This window comes from Lytechinus variegatus, chromosome 2 (assembly GCF_018143015.1).
Source record: "Lytechinus variegatus isolate NC3 chromosome 2, Lvar_3.0, whole genome shotgun sequence".
Lineage (NCBI taxonomy): Eukaryota > Metazoa > Echinodermata > Echinoidea > Temnopleuroida > Toxopneustidae > Lytechinus > Lytechinus variegatus.
In genome coordinates this window covers 59,070,432-59,093,320 of record NC_054741.1, presented here as the reverse complement: position 1 = coordinate 59,093,320, position 22,889 = coordinate 59,070,432, and positions in this window count along the sequence as shown.

Sequence of the window (22,889 nt, the reverse complement as noted above, 5' to 3'; positions counted from 1 at the left end):
TTGTGTCCTAGGACAAGATCATTTGCATAATCTTTTACGGAATTTGGTTGCGGACAGCATGCCGAAATGATAAAAGTAGCTTCCGCAACCCTTCCTGGTCTTGTCCGCGCCCTAGTGGAAAACCGCCTTTACAGGTCACTTTAATCAGATTAAACAGGAGGCCTATATTAAAAATTATTTAGCTGCATACACATTTGTTCAAGATCACAAACACTGCCCAGAATTTTATGACAAAATACATGAAAATTGAAATTGTAAAAAATATAGCTGACGCTTCTCGCTCGCACTATTTGAATAAGGCTTATGAGATTAATGTCACAACTTTTATATAGGCCTGTTTAGGATAAACGAACATTATACTGATATTCAAAAAGTCCACTTCGTGTTACATTCCATTCTATTTTTTATCTTACTTCCGGATTGACAAAAGCTAGCAGAATTCCTTCTTCAATATTTTCACTGGGGAAGATGAGGGCATAACCGACATTAGGAGCAAAACAGAATTGTTTAATTTTTGTTTTGAATGATATTTTATTTTCTTCCTCTTTCGAATCGATAAGTTTACAATTACAATTCATATAAATAAAGATTCTTTGCACGTATACAATCAATAAACAATCAAACAAATAAATATATCCATATCAATGAGATTACAAATATATTTTTTTTAATGATTACAAATGAAATTAAACTGCCAAATTTCTCTTCTATAAGAATGTGAAAGCAGAGAAAAAAAAAACATATCAATCGACAAAATAACAACAACAACAAAACTTTGAAAAGGATGACTTTTTTCCCTGAATAGAATAGAAATAATCTCTGTTGCACATAATAATTGTACAAGAATTTTTTTTTTTTTAAAGGAAGAGAGTGCATGGCAATTCGGTTAAACGAAGTTTCCGATATAAAGAGATAATTACTCTATGTACAGTAGACGTATACTATAATAGAGGCAAATGTCAGATCAGGGGAGGCTGGAGTACAATCAGGTTTTCTTTTTTTAAGGGAAGAATAGTGTATAATTAGCCAGTTGATCTAGATGAGGGAAGTGAACAATAATGTTTTTTTTAAAAAGAATGGAATATACCTGAATATTATGGTGAAGCCAATTTGAAAGGAGGTGAGGCAAGTTTCAATGGAGGTTATTAAAAAAATAAACTGTACTACACATTATAGTGAAGCCAGTTTAAAAGGAGGTGAGGCAGGTTTCAATGGAGGTTTTTTATAAAGAATAAACTGTACCACACATTATGGTGAAGCCAGTTTAAAAGGAGGTGAGGCAAGTTTCAATGGAGGTTTTTATAATTAACTGTACTCTAAATTATGGTGAAGCCAATTTAAATGGAGGTGAGGCAGGTTTCAATGGAGGTTTTTTTATAAAGAATAAACTGTACCACACATTATGGTGAAGCCAGTTTAAAAGGTGAGGCAAGTTTCAATGGAGGTTTTTTTTTAAAGAATAAACTACTACAAATGATGGTGAAGCCTGTTTAAATGGAGGTGAGGCAGGTTTCAATGGAGGTTTTTTAAAAAGAATAAACTGTACCACACATTATGGTGAAGCCAGTTTAAAAGGAGGTGAGGCAAGTTTCAATGGAGGTTTTTTAAAAAGAATAAACTGTACCACACAATTATGTTGAAGCCAGTTTAAATTATAGGTGAGGCAAGTTTCAATAGAGGGGTTTTTTTTAAGAATAAACTGTACCACACATTATGGTGAAGCCAGTTTAAAAGAAGGTGAGGCAAGTTTCAATGGAGGTTTTTTTTTTAAAAGAATAAACTGTACTACAAATTATGGTGAAGCCAGTTTAAATGGAGGTGAGGAAGGTTTCAATGGAGGTTTTTTAAAAAGAATAAACTGTACCACACATTATGGTGAAGCCAGTTTAAAAGGAGGTGAGGCAAGTTTCAATGGAGGTTTTTATAACTGTACTACAAATGATGGTGAAGCCAATTTAAAAGGAGGTGAGGCAAGTTTCAATGGAGTTTTTTATAACTGTACTACAAATGATGGTGAAGCCAATTTAAAAGGAGGTGAGGCAAGTTTCAGGTTTTTAAAAAGAATAAATTGTACTACACATGATGGTGAAGCCAGTTTAAATGGAGGTGAGGCAGGTTTCAATGGAGGTTTTTAAAAAGAAAAAATGTACTGGTATTGTGGTGAAACCAATTTTAAAGGAGGTGAGGCAAGTTTCAATGGAGTTTTTTATAACTGTACTACAAATGATGGTGAAGCCAATTTAAAAGGAGGTGAGGCAAGTTTCAATGGAGTTTTTTATAACTGTACTACAAATGATGGTGAAGCTAATTTAAAAGGAGGTGAGGCAAGTTTCAGGTTTTTAAAAAGAATAAATTGTACTACACATGATGGTGAAGCCAGTTTAAATGGAGGTGAGGCAGGTTTCAATGGAGGTTTTTTTTTAAAAGAACAAATTATGGTGTAGCCAATTTAAAAGGAGGTGAGGCAAGTTTCAATGGAGGTTTTTTTTAAAAAAAAACTGTACTGGTATTATGGTGAAACCGATTTTAAAGGAGGTGAGGCAAGTTTCAATGGAGGTTTTTATAACTGTACTACATGATGGTGAAGCCAATTTAAAAGGAGGTGAGGCAAATTTCAATGGAGGTTTTTAAAAAGAATAAACTGTACTTCAAATGATGGTAAAGCCAACTTGAGAGGTGAGGAATGGAATGGATATTATGTAGAAGCAAACTTTTCCATTCCCCCAATACGTAAAAATCCCCTTCCCAAAAATCCGATTATCACTGAAATGGAATATACATATTTGTTTATAAGCCAGGTTAGGCAAAATAATCATGTCATCCTTTGTCAAGAAATCTGTACATGTCCTCTGGAGAAAAAATAATACCTTGGCTGCCTTTTAATTTCTAAGTTTTTATTTTGTTAGTATTTTACTTAGCAATTTGGCTGGCTTAACAAAATGCTTAAACTTGTATGCAGATCAGATCTCAGAATTTACCTTATCCAAAATGAGGTAAATACTAATACCCATTGTGATGTTATAAATTTTTATCCAAATAGTGCCAAATGTATGAATGAATTTCTGTGCGTTTCATTTTTGGATATGCAGACTTAAGTCAACTTGATGACCGACTTACATTTAGGCAAAATACTTAGCCAAAAAAATGCAATTGAATACCAAAGATGGATAAATATTTTACTTTTGCAAAATACTGAGTAAAATATACTGAAAACTGTGGCTTTAAGAATAGCATTGAATACTGGGGTACCCTGTTCCTCATCATCATTATTATCCCACTACCACACCAGTTTCTGCAGCACAAAGTTTAACTTTCATGGGTTGAGTCCATTTCAAAGCAAACACTCACTTTAACTTTCTCTTATAACATGACGTCCACACACTGGCAATCACATCATTACAACTCCAACCGTCAGAGTACAACAGAACTGCAGTTACCATAGCATTACCCCAACACACCACTCAATTTTTAATTCATCCAAATGAAATATGACTGTGTTGCACAAAGAAAAACTATGTAGTCATAGTAGATTTTATTGACTTGCACATTTATAAGGCTATACATATATTTTGAGCAATTGCTCTGTTGTCTTCAGTGATAGTTCGTACCCACTGTGCTTATGGCCAACTTTGTTAAAGGCATACATTGAATAAACTTTTATAAGATACAGTTTTTAAACCTTGTATATGTACTGAAAATGATGACAGAATATTTTCTTAAAAAATAACATTAAAACTGCATGACAGGTCATACAACATATTTCAACATGAACTATTTCACAATTTGCCAACATGACAATAAATACTAAGCTTAAAAAATATAGAAGCTGATATTGGATGGAAAAGAAAATCTATGTCATACAGCTTGAAAGACATTACATATGTATGCACTTAATGGTATCTATATGATCATGAAGTTCTTCTACACAGCTTGATAATGTTGATTTATCCAGTTTGGCAAGTACTGTTGTGGTTGAGGCAAGGTTAAGGGTTGTTCTGAATACCAAAACCCTATTTTGTGTAACAACATGAAATCTATCAGAGTAACATGAAATAGTACAGGAGACGAAAATACTAGCAGCTAGGCAAGCTATTTTACATAAATGTTTTTTTTTCATATGCTCTTTGATATTTTTTCTCAACATAACGAAATTTGGCCAGCCACCCAAATATCAACAATAAGTTGCCAGTGAAGGTTCGTAGAAAATAACCAAAATAGTAATTCAGTTTTCCAAACGTATATTAGAACATTGGTTTATCCAAAAAAGTATTTTTTTCATATTGTCAAAATGTGAGGTTGTAAAAGTTGAAGACAAAATACAAGACTTCGATATCCGTGTTTTGCTCACTGCTAAGTAGTTGAACTACATATTACACATCGCATGCTTAAGTGAACCCCATATCTTGTTCTCTTATTTGTTGGAGCTCTCACCAAACTTCTTCTGCATTCAATCAAGTACTAGCGAGGGATATTATTGATCAATATTAACAAGATAAATCATTTTACAGCTTAGGATGTGATTGTTCAAGATCAATGAGAATCTTTAAATCAATGTATTTACTGTTGGTATTGGGGTGTCTGGACACATATAGCAACATACTCTTGCTGTTAAAAAGAACAAGTGACAATTACAATAGTTAACAGCAAGTATTAACTGCAGTTTGAGTAAATAAAAATATACACTATAATACAGTTTAAAATACGTTTATTTTCAGTACTGGCAGGCCTAGGATCATGATAAAAGATGATAAGATACTAAAAGTTGGCAAGTACTGTGTGATAATGGCATGCATTCTAATCAAGTTTATGCACAAACATCTACAATGACTGTTATGTGGGCAGCAAAAATTGTGGCAAATTATGTTCAAAATGATATGAGACATTTTAACAATACTGAATAAAACACAAAGGTCATTTAGTCTTGCATCAAATAGTTATTGATCAGCCTCAATGCCGATTAATGCAACAAACAATGTATCATTATTTACACAGTTAACATTTGCAAGTATCCTAAGAAACCCTAAGTTGAATGGATACAATTAGTTGATGTTTTATGACTAACTAGATGGATTCTCAAATACATGCAGTCAAAACTTATGGCACTGTATTTGTTAGACCAAGAATACATTATATATTTACATTTTTAACATGACCTTGCCGACAATAGAAATTTGACTTAAAACCTTCACTAACACAAGAGGTAATTTTCAAATTGATCCTTTCAAAGAATTGAGGAGATTAAAAAGTTATCAGTCAGAGTGCAGGTCCCTATGCTACAGAGCTACCAAGTCTCATGCATTATGCGTGAGACTCGAGCATTTTGGACTCTTGTTCATCCCGTCAAATCTCTGTCTCACGCAACTATCACAGCCTATCCCCATATACATTGTACACAATGTCTGTGATCTCACTCAGATTCAAAGAAAATCTCACGCATAGCTGGTCTTTGAACTTGGCATCTCTGATGCTAATGAGCTAATTGGTCAGAATCATCCAAATCCTCTCGTGGCTTGTGTTTTTGTCTTCATCAAGGTCATTGAACGCCTTGTACTCAAAACCTCTGTAGTCAACTATCACTTGGATGAAAGAATATGCTTTTTGAGGACATGACTGTTATACCATGAACTTTGACCTCATGGGCTAATATTTCACCAGTCATATGCACAGATAAGCCATATTGGAAGTAGAACCCTCAAATGATTCTATAAGACATGGGAATAGGAGATATTTTGGGTATACAAGTATACTGATGCCTGTGACCTATGAACTGAACTACAACTATTTACAGAGATTATCTGCATTAAATGTGCATTCAGGAACCAAGCTTGAATTTCATCCTATTGACAATTGTACAGTTGATGTGAAAATGAACTATTTGAATTTATATAACGACTGCATATCTGTAATCTTGCAATATAATCAGAACCTTACCTTAATTTTGAATTTGATCCCACAAATGATTCTTAACTGAATAACGGCAAGAATAGGATATATCATGTATTTAATGAGTCATTGACTTTTAACCCCAAAATCTGATCAGATCATCTCTACTCAATTATACACACTTAGACTAAGTCTCAAGTTGATTAGAGCAACTATTCTTAACCCTAAACAGGCTGGGGGGAGGGTTGAATCAACTCCCCCCTCAACATTTTCTGCGATAATTCCACCGCGCGAATTTTTTTGACCACGCCATTGCAGAGTTTATACTTAAAAGTCTCGCGCATCTTGAGACCAAATTTACGACGCCCATGTACGCGGTTCTGAAATTACGCAACATTTTATAAGTGCATGTCTGACCAAAAATTGTGCCAAAACATGATTTTGTATACAAATTCAATGCAAATTGAGTTTTCTCATCTTAGTCATAAAGATATGATTATTTTTACTTTAAACAGCTGAAATAAATTGATTTTAGCATAATTATGCTTCAAAAAGGTTGTGCAATAAATCTGGTGGAAAAACAAAGCAAAACAAAAGGTTGAAAATCAAAGAAATACATAAGAAATTCATAAAACAATAAAATACAATAGAAATTGATTTCCAAAACATTTTTTTCCAATCGAGATTGTTAAGAATGCTACAAAGAATAATTTTACCAAAACTTAGCATTCAAGGAGCTTTATTATTTAGTGAATTAGAACAAAACGTATAATTTATGCATACGTTAGCATAATTAATTTATATAAAATAAGATCTCCTTATTTTGGAAAATTTTATCCTACAGCCTTGTTGATTACATCGCACAATACCAGCTTGCAAATTATTGTGGCACTCGCGCCATCGGCAACCAAGGTCTCGGGGGGGGGGGGAGTGGAATCAACTTCCCCCCCCCGGCCACTGAACAGCCAAAAAAGCCCGGCCTAGTTAGGGTTAAGTTGTCGGGAGATGAAATTGGCTAGACAAGCCAGAATAAGCCTCCTGCAAATTTCAGGAAGGCAGAACATAATCTTGTTTATTGGTGAAGATTCAATTTTTTTTGAAAGAGCTGAACTTTAAAGTAAAGGTTGAAAACCTGTGCTTCTACCCCTTTTGACATTGGTGTGATGTAGTTTAATGTTCAACTTGTAATGAACTTATTAAAACAAGGTATAACTACACAATCACAGAGGGGGTCTAATACAATTCAAATATTTTTACAAGAGATACTGTTATGGAGTAATTTAGTACTGTTTCACAACTATAACATTAAGCTGCCAACTGCCTTTAAAAAATACATGTTTTACACATATTGCATAGGCATTGAATACATCTACTAGAAAAAGTCACAAACAGTGTCCCAGGGTATAAATTACTTTCATCAGAAAGAATGCTGGTAAAAATACCAATCTTGCTATCATATAAAATAAATTGTTAATAACATGAAAGAGAAACAATCACAGATTTGATCTTCACCTGTAGTTGAATAATGTGAATGGTGACACATCATCAAAGGAGATAATGCTTTATTAGATCTAGCCTTTTGACAAGGCAACATGACTTCATCAAGTAGTGGTTAAAATAAGGTTAGTTTGATGAAGAAGAGAGATGGCAAAACCCACGGGGACATGTGAGATCAAGCAACTTCTGTTGCAAGGCCTTATGAAACTTCACTTTTACTGCTCGCTATGAACTATTCATGAGCATGCCGATTCACACTTTTGATGCCTAACATGCCTAATGTCATGAGACATCAGACAATGAAATACATGTTATACCAGACATGGAGCCTTGTCTAAAGGCTATGTTCAGAGGCGTCGATTATGGGGGGGGGGCAGGGGGGCGATCGCCCCACCAATGAAAATATTGGGGGGGGGGCAAACATATCATTTTGCCCCCCCCCCAATAATTCGGCATGTGCTAAAAATAAAATAAGATTGTAATGTTACACAGAAATCAGCAAGCGAGATTGAGATACACAACTCGTTCTTCGTCTAAAATCGTGCTCAAAATGTCCACTTTTCAGATTGGAATATCAAAAAATTTCAGCTCGCGCTTCGCGCTCGCATCATTTTTGTAACAAAAACCCATACTTTCCATGATTAAATAGGTGAATATGGTCCCGTTTTCAGTTCTAAACCTCAAAAGAACTCCCACTTCGATTTGCAATAATCTTTTGTTGGATATATATCTTGTTCTTTATTAAAAACGTCCATTAAACTCAATTTTTTTTTCAGATCGAAATATCAAAATTTTCAGCTCGCGCTTCGCGCTCGCATTAATCTGCTGGTGAGATATGTATATATATACACATATATATATATATATATATATATATGTGTGTGTGTGTGTATATATATACATATATATATATGCCCGTGAGCAAGGCATTTAATCTACAATGCTCTTTTATTCTGCTTTCAAATAAATGGAAATGCTGTATGCATTGTTGGTACTAGGTGTGCACTTGTTTTAAAAAAAAATATATGTACACATATGTGTTTGTGTGATCGAGCGCCTTTGGAAAATTGATTCATGATTTTGCCCCCCAATCTGAAAAATGGATCGACGCCCCTGGCTATGTTAGACCTTGCTCTGATCATGGAAGCAAAAGTTGTACTGCTAGTAAGACAATTTACAAGATTGAAAACAACTTTCCATGTTTATTTTACTTTTCAATAAAATTATTATATATTTCTAGAATTATCTTTTGTTTATTGCTTTTTGTTGCCATTCATAGAAATCTTAGTGCAAAGAAAATACAATATTTGAAACGATTTTCTATGTTTCTTTACTGTTCAATAAATTTCTTATATATTTCTCTAATTAATTATCTCCTGTCCATTCATAGAAAACTTACTATGAAAGAGAGACAAAAATTGAAAAATGATTTTTATATGCATTTACTGATATATATAAATTTCTATATATTTGTCTTATTAATTATATTCTGTTTACTGTGTGTTTTCTTTGGGGGGGGAGAATGAGGGGTGCTGAAATCTTCTTTATAAACATATGATTTTTTTAAAATCAGTATGTGTATAAATAATGATACATAAATTTTTGGCAAGTAACAGAATCTGTGTCTGTACATGAAGTCATGCTTTTTGAGCAATTTTCGGTCTTGCATGCACATGTTTTGTTGCTGAAATGTTGCTAAAATCCTTTGGTCTTGGCCATTTGACAATGGCAAGGAGAGCATTTATTAATGACAACTTAGCAAATGGTCCTCCTATCTTCAAATATAATGTATCAATACATTAAACTGTTAAAGATATCAAGATATTGAATTTCCCCCTAAATGTATCCTCATGATATTGATATTGAGTGCCCCCTAATTGTCTAATATATATTAATTTTTCTCACGAACTGAATACATTTTTAGTTAAGATTGCAGAAATTTGAGATACTGGTTGAAAAATTAAAATCACTTTATTTAAAAACAAGTTTGTCGCTAAGGCAAGCTCATAATATGCCCCACCCATTTGTTTGTTTGTATTTATTTCCATATAAAAAGATAAAATATATACATGATCTATTTAACATAACATACAGATGGAGGATGGCCCATTTCAGCGGTATCAATAAGATACCACTGTTCTTCCATGGGGTCCTTAAAACATAAATACATGCATATAAAACAAATATACAAAATATACACAAAACTTAATCGAATGCATGAAAAGAATGAAAAATCACTACCCACCCCCCCCCCCCCCCCCCCAAAAAAACAAAAGAAAATGCAACAACAGGCAAATCATTATGGAAAACCGAGATACAATTGAATATTTGATTTAAATGACTGTATCGTTGAACTAGACGATAAATGAATTGGTAATTTGTTATAAAGTGTAGCCCCCCTATACAAAAATGTCCGGTTACAGCTGTTTGAATTTGTTTTTGGGAGACTGATGTGATTTTCTGTACGGAGAGAGTAAGGGTATGATTTACGAGAAAATTGTGTTTTCATATAATCAGGTGCGAAATTATTCAAAATTTTAAACATCATTACGTACATATGTTCTTTTGCCGGGTATTTAAAGTCTTCCATTTCAAGATGTCATGGATGTATGAGGATGAAGTATGCAAATATGGATCGATTTTTAGAATAATTCTTCCTGCACGATTTTGTAGTTTTTGCAATAAATCCAAATATTTTTTAGATGCAGATTGCCAAACAATATCAGCATAATCAAAGTGTGGAAGGATAACCGAAGAATATATTAAATTTAAACTAGATTCATTAACAAATCGCCTAAGTCTGCCAAGGAAACCAATCATTTTACCAATTTTTGAACACATGTGATCAAAATGAACATTCCATTTAAGTTCCCTATCAATAAAAACTCCAAGATATTTAACACTTTCTACCATTTGAATATCTGTTTCGCGAATGCGTAAGTGAAGATTTTTGTGTCTTGCCAACATATGCCGAGTACCTAAAAACATACTTACGGATTTATTACAATTAAGTTTTAATCGATTTTTGCTCATCCAATTTGCAACATTTTTAGTTCATTATTAAGTGTTCTTTCAACTACAAGTGGATTTTTATCCGAGAAATATAAAACAGAGTCATCGGCATATAAATGAAAAGAACATTTATGAAGAGAGCATGACAAATCATTTATGAATATAACAAAGAGAAGCGGACCCAATATAGACCCCTGGGGTACACCATTTGAAATTACATATTCATAAGAATAGACATTATTCAAACAAGTTCTAATTTTAACGATCGGAAAGATAGCTTAAGAACCAATCGAGTGATTTACCAGTAACTCCAAGGACAGATAGTTTAGATAAAAGTATTTGGTGATTGACTAGGTCAAAGGCTTTTTGTAAATCTAAAAAGACGGCTCCCGTATAATCCCCATTATCCATGGCAAGAAGCCATTCATCAGTAACCTTTGATAGGGCTGTCGTAGTTGAGTGTTTAGGTCTAAATCCTGATTGTTCAGAAATGAGGATTTGGTTTTTATTCAGATAATGCAATAGCTGTTTTTGAATGACCCTTTCAAGTAACTTAGAAACACATGGGAGTAATGAAATTGGTCTGAAATTATCAGGATTCGATTTGTCCCCCTTTTTGTGTAAAGGTATTATCTTGGCAACTTTCCATTTACCTGGTACTTTTCCGTCTACAATAGATCTATTTATTAAATAGGTTATTGAGGGGACTAATTCATTTGCACAAGTCTTTAGAATAAATGTAGATATACCATCAACTCCAACAGACTTTTTGTTTTTAAGTGCATTGATTTCTTTTAAAATATCACTTTCTTGTATCTTGTTTAAAGTAAATATATCATCAATATCAAGTACTTGAGGAAAATCTGTTAAACCTTGCGTTTCATCAATAGATACGTTGTTAGCAACACTTGCAAAATGTAGATTGAATTTATTAGCAGTTTCAAAAGCGTCACCAGTGCATGAATGGTTAGCAGATGATACATTACGATTTGATATAAATGATTTTAGTACTTTCCAAGACTCATTTCTAGTTTGATTTTGACATAATTTTTCATAATAATATTTCTTTTTTTTCTTTTTTTATTTCATAGGTGACTTTATTTCTTAAGCGCCTATACTCTACCCATAACCTTTCATCTTGTTTTGATTTAGCTTTACATTTCATTCGATCTCTCTGTTTCATTAAGTTGAAGAGATGTTCATTTAACCAAGGAGAGTGTTTATTCTTTACACGTTTAGTCTTAAATGGCATATGTTTATCCACAACCTCTAGCAAAAGTTCTTCCCACTTTTTTACCGCATCATTTATGTCATCAAAATTTTCTATCTCATTCCAATTTTGGTTTTTAACATCAGATTTAAAGCGACTGATATCAATATTTCTACACTTCCTGAAGGTAACGTATTTTTCATGGGTATCCATTGAATGGGATTTCCAAATGAGAAAACTCATAGAATGATCACTAAGCCCATTATCGATTACACCAAAAGACCTCACTTTATTTATAGAATTAGTAAGCATATGATCAATTAGTGTTGCGGAGCCGCCCACTATTCGTGTATATTTAGAAGTATTAACTTGTTCTAGTGAATAAATACTATTAATTTGATTGTATTTCAAAGTCTGTGAATTACTCGGTCGTTTTATATCAAAATTTGCATCTCCCATTATTATCATTGAATAGTTGAATCCACTAACAAAAGATAACATTTGTTCATATTAATCGAGAACCGCACTATGGGAATTAGGAGGTCTGTACCAATTAACAAATATAATAGGTTGCGTGTTTTTTAAATGAGTAACAATTGCTATTGCTTCTATCGAAGACAATGAATCATGCTCTAATAGCGTAAATTTTAAAGTTTCGTGGATGTAAATTGCAATTCCACCTCCCACCCTATTTCTATCTTTACGGATTATTTCATAATTTGGTATAAGTACCTCACCATTATTAATGCTATCATCTAATCTCGTTTCATTAAGTGCAAATATGTGAATTTGATTGTCAATGAGAATTGAACGTATTTCATCAATATTCCTCAATAAGCTTACAACATTTAACTGCGCAAAACGTAATCCTTTTAATGCTAACTCCCGATATCTAAGATTTCTTTCGTCATGTCCAATAAATGGTACATTATAAATCGGTAGGTTTGAAGTATCAGAAGTATCATTATAAAAAGGTAATTCTTTCATTAAACATTTTGGACATTTCCAATTTAAGAAAAGTTCTGAATCATCGTTATAAATCCTCAAAGGAATGTTGACACAAGAAATATGAACCCATAAATTGCAAGATGTACAAAGTAGCCCCTTTTGGTTATTTTTCACGACGTTGTTACATATAGCACAAGGAAAACGTCTATTCATTAACAATGATATAGAAGAAGAAAAAAAATAAAAATAAAAAATAAAAAAATAAAAAAACTAAAAAACCCACAAGAACCCCCAGACTACAATTACATACAAATGCAATAGTAATGATAATGAATGGTTTGAATGAAAATTAAAATAAAAGTATCTTGGTAAGCGAAATGTCGTTTTTTTTCCTACCCTTGCCAAGTGTAGTAAAAAAAAATATTTATCAAAAGCTGTTAACATTGTCCAATGAGAGAAAAAGACAAAAGTCCTCCATAAGACTGTATCTCAATAGATACCTTTTGTCATTCTAGAATAGAGATTTGCTCAAACTTGACAAGAATCAATGATCATTCTAAATATTTAAACGAGAATTTGAAAACAATTGTCTCTATCATTCCAGAAAAAACAATGTATTATTTTCATAGAATAGTATCCTCATAAAATAGAATGTACACTGTGCAATGAACCGGACAGAGATATCGTCATGTATGCTGACCATCGTAAGATAATAATAGGATGTCCAATAAGCAGGATCAGAAAACGTTTACAAAGAGATAAAGAACTTTTTTTTTCTTCTCAAACCCATGTAACAATGACCATCCTGTACATCCTAATAGATGGTTAAACAATCTAGTTTGGACTTTTAAAATAGACAGCAGTACCATTATCCGGAATACAGTGGAAAAGTCACACTCTTTGTCATTCTTTGTCATTCTAGAATAAGACTGTATAGAACAGAGATATCGCTTTGCTTGTCGAACATCATGAGATAATAGGATGACCTATAATGCAAGGTTCAAAACGTTTACGAAGAGGTAATGAACTCTATCTAAGTACGTCAAGTAACAAATACCCATTATGAACATCATAAAAGATGGTTAAACAATCTGATTTGGAATTTAGATGGACAGTACTATCATTATCCAATGAGATTAAAAGGTAAAAGTCCACCATGAGATTGTAACTCAATAGAATATAAGTACATGCAAGAAATAAATACTCAACATGACAAAAGGGGTGACCTATCAGTTCAGGATCAGAAAACGTTTACAAAGAGCTAAAGAACTTCTTCTATCAAACCCATGTAATAATGACCATTCTGGACATCTTAAAAGATGGTTAAACAATCTTATTTAGACTTTAAAATAGACAGCAGTACCATTATCCCAAAATACAGTGGAAAAGTCACACTCTTTGTCATTCTTTGTCATTCTAGAATAAGACTGTATAGAACAGAGATATCGTCTTGCTTGTCGAACATCATGAGATAATAGGATGACCTATATGCAAGGTTCAAAACGTTTACGAAGAGGTAATGAACTCTATCTAAGTACGTCAAGTAACAAATACCCATTATGAACATCATAGAAGATGGTTAAACAATCTGATTTGGAATTTAGATGGACAGTACTATCATTATCCAATGAGATTAAAAGGTAAAAGTCCACCATGAGATTGTAACTCAATAGAATATAAGTACATGCAACAAATAAATACTCATGCATGTTAAACATGGCAAAAGGGGTGACCTATCAGTTCAGGATCAGAAAACGTTTACAAAGAGCTAAAGAACTTCTTCTATCAAACCCATGTAACAATGACCATCCTGGACATCTTAAAAGATGGTTAAACAATCTTATTTAGACTTTAAAATAGACAGCAGTACCATTATCCCAAAATACAGTGGAAAAGTCACACTCTTTGTCATTCTTTGTCATTCTAGAATAAGACTGTATAGAACAGAGATATCGTCTTGCTTGTCGAACATCATGAGATAATAGGATGACCTATATGCAAGGTTCAAAACGTTTACGAAGAGGTAATGAACTCTATCTAAGTACGTCAAGTAACAAATACCCATTATGAACATCATAGAAGATGGTTAAACAGTCTGATTTGGAATTTAGATGGACAGTACTATCATTGTCCAATGAGATTAAAAGGTAAAAGTCCACCATGAGATTGTAACTCAATAGAATATAAGTACATGCAACAAATAAATACTGTCATGTATGTTAAACATGGCAAAAAGGATGACCTATCAGTTCAGGGTCAGAAAACGTTTACAAAGAGCTAAAGAACTTCTATCAAACCCATGTAACAATGACCATCCTGGACATCTTAAAACACGTAACACGGAAAATAGAGTAATTGGTCAAGCAAGAAAAGTGGAAGGTGGTGACTTCACCTTTTACCGTCTGACCTGAAAATCAGAGATTTCCTGGGATCTATGGTGGTATCATATATATATAATTATATGAACCTAGCTACGTTAAGCTAAACTGAAGTTATCTCCTTAACAATTAAGGACTTGAGAAGGGTAGGATGAAAACATGTCACTGCAACCTTGACCTTTTTACCTCAAAATCGTTATGCTTCCTCCATGCTAGTATCATACATAACAAATATATGAGCCTAGGTAAAGTTTAAACTGAAGTTATCACATTTAGAAAGACTGCAGAAGAGTAAGATGAAAACATTTCATTGTGACCTTGACCTTAAAATCAATAATGCTAGTATCACTCAAGATAAGTTTTACTACAGCAAACAATTGAAGGTGAAACCCTATAGGCAGGCCCATAGGCACACCCCATTCTTTTTCTTTCCTAAGGTATATACACGTTATTGTTTACATAAAAAAATATAATTGTGTGATATGCCTCACCTCCTTTTAAATTGGCGTCACCATCATTTGTAGTACAGTTATAAAAACCTCCATTAAAACTTGCCTCACCTCCTTTAAAATTATTTTCACCATAATACCAGTACAGTTTTTTCTTTTTTAAAACCTCCATTGAAACTTGCCTCACCTCCTTTTAAATTGGCTACACCATAATTTGTTCTTTTTAAAAAGAACAAATCCCTAACCCTAACCCTTCACCGTCATTTGTAGTACAGTTATAAAAAAACTCCATTGGAACTTGCCTCACCTCCTTTTAAATTGGCTTCACCATCATTTGTAGTACAGTTATAAAAACCTCCATTAAAACTTGCCTCACCTCCTTTAAAATTGGTTTCACCATAATACCAGTACAGTTTTCCTTTTTAAAAACCTCCATTGAAACTTGCCTCACCTCCTTTTAAATTGGCTACACCATAATTTGTTCTTTTTAAAAAAACCTCCATTGAAACCTGCCTCACCTCCATTTAAAATGGCTTCACCATCATGTGTAGTACAATTTATTCTTTTTAAAAACCTGAAACTTGCCTCACCTCCTTTTAAATGGCTTCACCATCATTTGTAGTACAGTTATAAAAACCTCCATTGAAACTTGCCTCACCTCCTTTAAAATTGGTTTCACCATAATACCAGTACAGTTTTTTCTTTTTAAAAACCTCCATTGAAACTTGCCTCACCTCCTTTTAAATTGGCTACACCATAATTTTTTCTTTTTAAAAAAACCTCCATTGAAACCTGCCTCACCTCCATTTAAAATGGCTTCACCATCATGTGTAGTACAATTTATTCTTTTTAAAAACCTGAAACTTGCCTCACCTCCTTTTACATGGCTTCACCATCATTTGTAGTACAGTTATAAAAAACTCCATTGGAACTTGCCTCACCTCCTTTTACATGGCTTTACCATCATTTGTAGTACAGTTATAAAAACCTCCATTGAAACTTGCCTCACCTCCTTTAAAATTGGTTTCACCATAATACCAGTACAGTTTTCCTTTTTAAAAACCTCCATTGAAACCTGCCTCACCTCCATTTAAAATGGCTTCACCATCATGTGTAGTACAATTTATTCTTTTTAAAAACCTAAAACTTGCCTCACCTCCTTTTAAATTGGCTTCACCATCATTTGTAGTACAGTTATAAAAAACTCCATTGGAACTTGCCTCACCTCCTTTTACATGGCTTTACCATCATTTGTAGTACAGTTATAAAAACCTCCATTGAAACTTGCCTCACCTTTAAAATTGGTTGCACCATAATGTGTGGTACAGTTTATTCTTTTTTAAAAAAAACCTCCATCGAAACTTGCCTCACCTTCTTTTAAACTGGCTTCACCATAATGTGTGGTACAGTTTATTCTTTTTAAAAAAAACCTCTATTGAAACTTGCCTCACCTATAATTTAAACTGGCTTCAACATAATTGTGTGGTACAGTTTATTCTTTTCAAAACCTCCATTGAAACTTGCCTCACTTCCCTTTAAATTGGCTTCAACATAATGTGTGGTACAGTTTATTCTTTTTTAAAAAAAACTTCCATTGAAACTTGCCTCACCTCCATTTAAACCGGCTTCACCATCATTTGTAGTAGTTTATTCTAAAAAAAAACCTCCATTGAAATTTGCCTCACCTCCTTTTAAACTGGCTTCACCATAATGTGTGGAACAGTTTATTCTTTTTAAAAAACCTCCATTGAAACTTGCCTCACCTCCTTTTAAACTGGCTTCACCATAATGTGTGGTACAGTTTATTCTTTTTAAAAAACCTCCATTGAAACTTGCCTCACCTTCTTTTAACTGGCTTCACCATAATGTGTGGTACAGTTTATTCTTTTAAAAAAAACCTCTATTGAAACTTGCCTCACCTATAATTTAAACTGGCTTCAACATAATTGTGTGGTACAGTTTATTCTTTTTAAAAAACCTCCATTGAAACTTGCCTCACCTCCTTTTAAACTGGCTTCACCATAATGTGTGGTACAGTTTATTCTTTTTAAAAAACCTCCTTTGAAACCTGCCTCACCTCCATTAAAACTTGCTTCACCATCATTTGTAGTAGTTTATTCTTTTTAAAAAACCTCCATTGAAACTTGCCTCACCTTTTAAACTGGCTTCACCATAATGTGTGGAACAGTTTATTCTTTTTTAAAAACCTCCATTGAAACTTGCCTCACCTCCTTTTAAACTGGCTTCACCATAATGTGTGGTACAGTTTATTCTTTTTAAAAAACCTCCATGAAACCTTCCTCACCTCCATTTAAACTGGCTTCACCATAATTTGTAGTACAGTTTATTCTTTTTAAAAAACCTCCATTGAAACTTGCCTCACCTTCTTTTAACTGGCTTCACCATAATGTGTGGTACAGTTTATTCTTAAAAAAAAACCTCTATTGAAACTTGCCTCACCTGTAATTTAAACTGGCTTCAACATAATTGTGTGGTACAGTTTATTCTTTTTAAAAAAACCTCCATTGAAACTTGCCTCACCTCCTTTTAAACTGGCTTCACCATAATGTGTGGTACAGTTTATTCTTTTTAAAAAACCTCCATTGAAACCTGCCTCACCTCCATTTAAACTGGCTTCACCATCATTTGTAGTAGTTTATTCTTTAAAAAAAACCTCCATTGAAACTTGCCTCACCTTTTAAACTGGCTTCACCATAATGTGTGGTACAGTTTATTCTTTATAAAAAAAACCTCCATTGAAACCTGCCTCACCTCCATTTAAATTGGCTTCACCATAATTTAGAGTACAGTTAATTATAAAAACCTCCATTGAAACTTGCCTCACCTCCTTTTAAACTGGCTTCACTATAATGTGTAGTACAGTTTATTTTTTTAATAACCTCCATTGAAACTTGCCTCACCTCCTTTCGAAATTGGTTTCACCATAATATTCAGGTATATATATTCCATTCTTTAAAAAAAAAACATTATTGTTCACTTCCCTCACCTATCCGACAGTTACTATAGTAACAGTGCTTCTCAACCAATCAGAATTCAGGAAAGTTGTCAGATCTGACAACTTGTCGGACGAAAATATTGATGAAACGCCCCCCTGCACACATCCGAGTAACGTCTCTTTAAAAAATGCACCCTCGTGATCTAAGATAAGTGGTGATTATAGAACTGTAAATTTTCTAGTTGCATGTATCAATTTTGATAAAATTGATACATGCAACTATATAAATTAATTAACTTAAAAGATATCAACATTATACACATGTTTTTACATGCCTTCTTTGCTTCAGGGATTTAGCATGTAAACCTTTGATAAGAAAATACACCATTAGGGCAAAATTGATTATTAAAAGGGGCAAAATGGAACCATTTTGCTATAAGTATGTTCTATTTTGCCCCAGGTGAAAACCATTTTGTATCACGAGCTTTAAGATCAATTTGATTGTTTGCGGTAGTTGGATAACCTCAATATTTTTCAGGTGTATTCAGTGGCGGATCCAGGATTTTCCAAGGGGGGGGGGCAGGTATTTCCGAGGAAAATTAAGACAAGCAAAAAAAAAAGAAAATTTAAACCAAAAGTGAATGATATTTCGTCCCCTATAAATTTTGACAAGACCCCCCCCCCCCGGAAAAAGGGTTTAAGCCAAAAATGACTGATATTTCGTCCCCGAACAAAATGAAAGGCAAAAAAAAGAGAGAGAGCCTCACTTTCAAAAGGGGAGGCACACTTCTGTTGTAATGGCATTTTTACATTACAAATTTTAGTTTTGCTTCTAAAAAGGGGGGCACGGGCCGGCTGTGCCCCCCCCCCCCCGGATCCGCCAGTGGGTGTATTGTTTGCAAGTCGTCGTAAAGATGATCAGGAACTACAAGCGGAAAACTACCAGACAGACATGGGATGAGAATTGAAGACCCAATGAAGAGTGCCATAAAAGGGGGAGATTCATTTTGCACCAGTAGTGGGACAAAAAGGATTTTTCTTTTGGAAAAATGAATTCGAATTTCTCTGGAATTTACACCTGGTAATGCATAAATTGTCGATGACATAAAAAAAGTACAAACGAAATCTATCGGAAATTGCCAGTGTCATTGTCTTAATTTTTTTTGTCGTTGATGACGTCATAATGCAAGTTTGAAATTGAGTATTCCATTATATTACATAGGTCATGTAGATTCGAATCAGTGATAGGTCAATACGCCATCACGTGACCATAGCTGCGAGGATCGCATTTGTTATATTCTTGGTTTTGACGTCACCTCAGGGAATATACTGCGTAGTATTTTCAATTGCGGCGTTATATCCACTAAGGTGACGTCACTCGCTGCATACAAGTTGCGCAACAAGATAGTGTATTTGATGTACGCGCTAGTGTTAACGCGTCGATTGCATGAAGAACGCGCTTGATGCATTTTCAAAATCTATTATGACGTAGACGGATCAGAGCTGTAGCAAGAATTTCGCTCTTGAACCAGATGATGAATGCAATTTCTGATGGCGAATCCACATATACTATATAATATAACAGATATTGCCTGGTCTATCGTTTTAATAAATAACATTTCAACTCCCCTCCGAAGCTATATTTTTCCCTCGGGATAATATTTTCCCTCAGCGCTGCGCGCTTCGGGCAAAATATATTCCCTTGGGAAAAATATAACTCCATCGGGGAGAGGAAATGTTATATTCAAATTCTAGGTAGGCAATATCTGTATAATGCCCCACCTTAATCTTACCATTTCAATGTGCGTAAAATGTGCCTTCACTTACAAAAAATACAAGAATAGTTCTATTTACTCACCTTTGTCTATATCCGTTAATTCCAGAAGTTGATTTCGTTCTGTAAAAAGGCAAGGTTATTGGTCTCAGTCCTCCACCATGTCCACACACAGTTATGCATATCAAAATTATGATCTATGATCGTGAACGAATTTTACACTTTACTATGCACTCCGTTCAAGTGACGGGGAATTTCCACCGACCTTTGCTATATCAAATAGTTCTTTGACATATCAAATTAGAATAATGAACGTGACGATGGTGGTGTTCTGTCCTATAATACTTATGATCACATCCCTCTAGACCTTATTGTTTTTTTTTTCATATCGGCTAATGACTTAATGTGTAGAAAAGGAGATTTGACAAAAATAAACACGATAAATATAATGAAACAAATCAAATCTTTATTATATCAGGGCCGTAGCCGTCGGTAAAATCATGTACCAGTCCTGAGTCGGCAAAATGGAGGATAGGGGAGAAAAAGAAAGAGGGAAAGAAAGGAAGAGAAAAAAAGAAAGAAGGAGAGGGGAGAGAGAGAGAGAAAGAAAGAAAGAAAGAAAGAAAGAAAGAAAAACGAAAGAAAAATAGGGGTAACTTAGAAGAAGGTTACGACTTATAGAGTAAAGACAACCAGTTGGCAAATCCAAGTCCATGTAGCCAGGCTTAGAGCCCTACTAGTCATCAAAATACAAAGGACAAATCAGATTGAGCTATAATAACACACAAAGTAAGCCCCCGGTCCTCGCCCAATATAAACAAGCTTGTAAGTTTGCAAATTATACCACAATTATTATTGACGAATTAACGAACACATTAGTTTTGTAAAGTTAGAGGCAAGACTAGACCTGTAGAGAAATATGGGGTGGGATGAATTTCCAAGGTTTCATTTGAATAATCAATGCCAAAGTATAGTTGGCAAATTATAAAGGGGGCCTATTAAAGTGACAGAACACTTTGCAATCTATCAGTCAGCCAAGTGATGTACAAATACTGCCCCGTTTCAGATCTGAAAAGAGCCGAACACAAGACTTAAAAAACTGGTAACTCTGCAGTTGGCAAATTCATGAAGACAAGTTTACAACTTGTAGACTTGTCTACTCCTCTCCTCCACCGGCTGCCCCCCCCCCCAAAAAAAAAAAGGGAGAAGAAAGAAACGTAGTGGGAAAGAAGAAATTATTGTACATTAAAATGTTATATTACATTATTTTTTCATAATTTGACCCTAACCCTGTAATTTCATGAATTCCTAAAATCAGTCCTTAAAATGTCTCTTTTTCTAATCTAAATATCAAAAATTTTCAGCTCATTAAAAGTGAAATACGTATAGTCTTAGTAGATTCCGCAAACAAGCCTAAGAATGCCCCTCTTTAGATCTGAATTTCTTATATCTTCAGCTCGCACTTTGCGCTAGTGAGATGCGTATGATAATCATGATTAGTAAACAGTACTTGTATAGCGCATATCACAATTATGAATAATGTCTCTATATGCACTTCCAAAGGACTTGGATACTATTTGGATACTATGACTATGACTACAAAAACTCTTCATGTGTTTGGATGTGATTCTAACAAAATCAGCAATCGCTTAGCACTCGCATTCATTAGATGACTATGGTGAGATATGTATACTCTAAAAAAAGTCTTTAAAATGCTTCTCTTCAGGTCTGAATTTCCTAAATTTTCAGCTCGCACTTCGCGCTCGCAATATTTGGTTAGTCAGATACGTATTTTAATCATGATTACAATGACTACAAAAATTGTTTTATGTTTTCTAACAAAATCAGCAAGATGAGATGAGATGAGTATTCTTTTGAGATGAGTATTCTTTTATTTATAGTCCGTAAACTTTCTTTGTTTGGGGTCAATAAATACAAAAATTTCATCTCGCACTTCACGCTCGCATTGTTTGTTTAGCGAGACAGATAAGTATTTTTATTTTTTAAGAATTGCTATTATGTCCCTTTTTAGGTCTGATTATCAAAAATTTTCAGCTCGCGCTTCGCGCTCGCATCATTTGCTCAGTGAGGTACATTACATATCCGTTTAATGGCACAGTCATTAAAATGTCTCTATAAGGTCAATAAGCCTATACGTGGCAATTGAGCGCTCACCGAGTGACTCAAAAATTTTACCAGTTGCCCATTCCGTGACCCACGGTATGCCACATCAGGGTAAATCATTATACTGCAAGTTAGCAACTACGGCACAATAGCCTTTCTATTTTGATCCAAAATGTTTATTTTTACAATTCAAATATCTTTGTATATCTTTGTATAATTTACCTTAAAGTATTCACCAAATGCCACTAATTCAATTCTAATAATTCAAAATCTTTTTACATGTGATTATTGTAAGGGGGGCACATCCCCCATCAGACTCCCCCTGTGCTCACGTTGGCGCTGTCACACCAAATTTAGTTGACAAATTTAGCTGGTACACCCCCCCCCCCAACAAAATGCTTCTGGCTACGGCCCTGATCGTATGCTAGCATTTCATCACCATTTCATGTCTGACAAGCTGTCACATCTGACAACTTGTCAGATCTAACAACTTTCCACGATTTTGATTGGCTGACAATAAAAAGCACTGATAGGGTAATATTGTAGGATAAAAACATCGGTATGAAACGTTCCCCTGGGATGGATCCAGGATTAAACATGCGCAAGGGAGGGGCAGTGGTGATGTAATAAGCCAAATAGAATTAGAAAACAAAACAAG